This window comes from Pelobates fuscus, chromosome 3 (assembly GCF_036172605.1).
Source record: "Pelobates fuscus isolate aPelFus1 chromosome 3, aPelFus1.pri, whole genome shotgun sequence".
Classification (NCBI taxonomy): domain Eukaryota; kingdom Metazoa; phylum Chordata; class Amphibia; order Anura; family Pelobatidae; genus Pelobates; species Pelobates fuscus.
The window spans coordinates 162,105,932-162,110,548 of record NC_086319.1 but is presented as its reverse complement, the minus strand read 5'-3'; positions in this window follow the sequence as shown (position 1 = coordinate 162,110,548).

The following is a 4,617-nucleotide window of genomic DNA, read 5'->3' as shown; positions in this document are numbered from 1 at the left end:
CCATCCGTTCGGGTAACTCCACATACTCTCGAACTCCGGTTTATGCGAATGGAGATTTCCACAAATCGCTGATCTCTTTCCTCTGTTCGTCCCCAATCTGCCGAATGCTGTTCTGCTGTGCAGTTTGAATCTCGTCGCTTGCCACCAATTGTAACGGAGTAGCAAGGGTTAATGCACGATCTCTCCGCTGGTAATCAGGATTCAGCATACAGAAGGCAGGAAACGCAGTATAATCCCTTTTCCCAATGACTAGACGACACATAGTCTGTGAGTCAACTGAGGGCTTTAATGAAAAGCCCTCCTAGCTTGCGCCGAGGACCACAAGCACCGCACCGGACACCACAACCACCGCAGACTCCACAACCGCCGTAGCTTAACTGGAGCCGCGCCGTCTTCCGTCCACCCTGGAATCAGCTTCTGTCCTCCAGGACCATGTGGGGAAGACCTTTCCTCCAGGAGAGCATATCAGGAACAAGAGCTAAGTGATAAAAGCTCAAGGGAGTATGCAGAGCATAGCAATCCCCAGTGTGAATATAGCTGTCCCCTCCAATCGCGAGACAAGACTACATGTTGAGGGTCAAGAAGAACATTGGTTTAAAGGGAATCTCCAGTGCCAGGAAAACAATCCGTTTTCTTGGCACTGGAGGGTCCCTCTCCCTCCCACCCCCCAATCCCCGGTTACTGAAGGGGTAAAAACCTGAGGAAGCGGCGATGTCCCTCGCCGCTGTCTCCGCCTCCGCGACGCTCCTCCTATCCATTGCGTCGGCCGGTGGGCGAGACTGATCTCATGCGCATGCGCATTACGTCTCCCCATAGGAAAGTATTGAAAAAATCATTTCAATGCTTTCCTATGGGGTTTTGAGTGACGCTGGAGGTCCTCACACAGCGTGAGGACGTCCAGCGACGCTCTAGCACAGGTTTCCTGTGCTAGAAACCAGGAAGTTCCCTCTAGTGGCTGTCTAATAGACAGCCACTAGAGGTGGAGTTAACCCTGCAAGGTAATTATTGCAGTTTATAAAAAAACTGCAATAATTACACTTGCAGGGTTAAGAGTAGTGGGAGTTGGCACCCAGATCACTCCAATGAGCAGAAGTGGTCTGGGTGCCTAGAGTGTCCCTTTAATGGCACACACTCTGCTTTTATGCAATTCTCCCCTGCAAGGGAGACGCCCACATACAATTATACATTACCCAATCACACACTGGTTACATCCCACAGATTCCCTCCCCTTAGCCTGAGAGGTAACCCAATTATCCGTACAGTTTAAACATACTTTCTACCCAACTTTCATAACTCTAAAACCATACACTCAATATTACATATTATTAATCAGCACATTCCAAATACAAACATACCCAAAAATCATTCGAATCCGTTCAGCCGTTCGGGAGATAGGTATAAGTCACTTTTGACCGACCGCAAGCACATTTTCATGCCCAAAACAGTTCCATGGATTTGGGCTGTGCAGTCGGTCTATTTTACACCGAGAAAATGACTAAGTCCCATTCGAACGAGTCTCCAGCTGCAGTTTTGAAGAAGGTACGGGTCAGCGGTGTTCGTGCAATTGGGTAGCCGAAAACAGTTCCATAGATTTGGCTGTACACACCGCTGACCGCGTTTGAATAAGTTTGAACTGACCATGCAAGGTCGTTTCCCAGCATCCTCTACTGTACAAGGATGCCATCATCAGGCACAGATAATTACATTAACAGTGGTTACAGAAAAATTTAGTATTTTACATTAAAATCTATAACTTAAACAAGTTCTAACAGATTTTCACGAATGACCCCTCATTGGATTGCAGGGATCTAAATGTACAATCTCACGAATTACCACTCTGATCCCTGCAGAAATAGGCGAACGCCACACATAAAACAGTTTTTAGTGAACCAGGTCTGGAAAGGGAAAACTCGCGAAATGCTTTAATCCACTGAAAGAGCGAGTTTCCCGAACGTCTTGGAAGTCCAGCGGTGTTTGGAAATCAAGTAGGCGATTTCAGTTCTAGGCACTCGATAACCAAACACCGCTGAACTTTTTGCGAACAAAGATGGCCGCTGCCACGTGTTCGGTACACGAACGGCGGCTACACACACAGAACCTATTAACAGCTTGAAACAATGTTGCAACTTGGCTAATGAGAGACACACGACCTCACCGGTGTGGTCTCTCATTCGGTAGTTAGGTAGTTTCCCGAACAGTGTTGCAGATTACTGTTCGGGAAACGGATGCTGTATCCCCATAGACTATCAATAGGAGATACGCCCATTTTAAAGTCCCGAACACAGTCTATGGTAAGAAAGTCCTTTACAGTCCGGAGTGGCTAAGTTTGCCACAAGGACCTTGGGCTATTCCTATGTTTAAGTCACCCTGTGTCCATTGTGGGTGCAGGGCAGTGGCGTACATACTGGGGTCGCAGGGGTCGCGGCCCTGCGACCCAGGTATGTATTTCACTGGGCCAGCCTCTTCTCCTGGGGGGCCCAGGAGCCGGCCACCTCAGGGCCCCCCCGAGGCTGGCCCTGCTGTCACCTGGCTGGCTGGTCCTGTGGGCGCGCAAGGGAGCACTGTCTCATGAGTGCTTCCTCTTCAGCTCCCTCGCGTACCGCACTGAAACCGGAGCCAGAAGATGACGTCATCTTCCGGCTCCGGCATCAGTACGTGGCGCGCGAGGGAGCTGAAGAGGAAGCACTCAGGAGACAGTGCTCCCTCGCGCGCCCGCAGGACCACCCAGCCGGGTGACAGCAGGGCCAGCAACACCACTGGACCCCAGGGAATCCCCTCAGCTCTCCCATAGGTAAGGAGGCTGGGGGGATTAAATAAAAAAAATATGTTAGTGTGTGTGTGTGAGTGTATGTTAGTGTGTGTGTGTGTGTGTGAGTGAGTGTATGTTAATGTGTGAGTGTGTGTGTGTGAGTGTATGTTAATGTGTGTGTGTGAGTGTATGTTAGTGTGTGTGTGAGTGTATGTTAGTATGTGTGTGTGTGTGTGAGTGAGTGTATGTTAATGTGTGTGTGAGTGTATGTTAATGTGTGTGTGAGTGTATGTTAGTGTGTGAGTGTGTGAGTGTATGTTAATGTGTGAGTGTGTGAGTGTATGTTAATGTGTGAGTGTGTGTGTGTGTGAGTGTATGTTAGTGTGTGTATGAGTGTATGTTAGTGTGTGTGTGTGTGTGTGTGTGAGTGTATGTTAGTGTGTATGTGTGTGTTAGTGTGTTAGTGTGTGTGTATGTGTGTGTGTTAGTGTGTGTTAGTGAGTGTGTTAGTGTAAGAGTGTGTGTGTGTTAGTGTGTGTGTGTGTGTGAGTGTATGTTAATGTGTGAGTGTGTGAGTGTGTGTTAATGTGTGTGTTAGTGTGTGTGTGTCTGTTACTGAGTATGTTTGTGTGCGTCTGTTAGTGAGTGTGTGTCTGTCAGTGAGTGTGTATGTATGTCTGTCACTGAGTGTGTGTCTGTCAGTAAATGTGTGAGTCTGTTCATGAGAGTGTGTGTGTGTGTGTATCTTAAGCACTTACCTTTCTCCAGCGCCGGACTCCCTTGGCGCTGGGATCTCTCCGCTCCGCCTCTCAGCTTCGGATGCGCATGTGTGGCAAGAGCCACGCGCGCATTCAAACCGCCTATAGGAAAGCATTACTCAATGCTTTCCTATGGACATTCAGCGTCTTCTCACTGTGGCTGGATTAACCCTCAGTGAAACATAGCACTTTCTCTGAAACTGCTATGCTTTCAGCTGCAGGGTTAAAACTAGAGAGACCTGGCACCCAGACCACTTAATTGAGCTGATGTGATCTGGATGTCTGTAGTGGTCCTTTAAGTGTATGTGTTTATGCATGCACTGGCGTACATACCGCGGTCGCATGGGTCGCAGCCCTGCGACCAGGTGCCCGCCGCCATGTGTTGCGGCCCCAGCCCGCGCAGAGTAAGCGCGCGCGCGGGGGGGGGCACGGATCTGTTTTCGCACCGGGGCCCCATGGGTTGTGTGTACGCCACTGGTGCAGGGTGAGTGTGTAATGTGGTTGTTTGGGAATAAATGTTAGTGTGATCTCCTGTCTTGCTAATGCTTGCAATCAACTGGAACAGCGCCGCCTGTTGGTTGCAAGGATCTAGCAACAGCTGAATGCACTACCTGAATAGCAAGGAATGCTAATTTGCATATTTAGGTAGATTTGCATATTGCTAATTCTGCAAACAGGAGAGATATTTTGTGTTAATTATTACCTTTCCCCTATATAAATATGTCAATATTATATTATAAGTTCATGTATGTTGTCTAATGTGATTTGACTGTTTGTATTTTTATTGAGTTGTCACAGTTATCTTTATGTAATTAATGTATGTGCTAATCCCAAGTAAAAATTACGTTTTGTATGTTAGTTCCATTTGGAACTGAGTGTCCTGTGTGGAATTTTAAGGATCCCGGTGACAGAGTCCTCAGACCTGTTGGCTGGCTGCAGGATCCCTCTAGACCTGGGATAAATCAAGTATGCAAGGCCTGAGAGTTGCAAGTGCCCTTGTAAAGGAAATAGCTAAATCACTGTAAACAGAGCTTGAGGGGAATAGGCAGAGGGGACGATACCTACCTGGAAGGAAGGCTGCAGAGGAATAGGCAGAGGGGACGATACCTG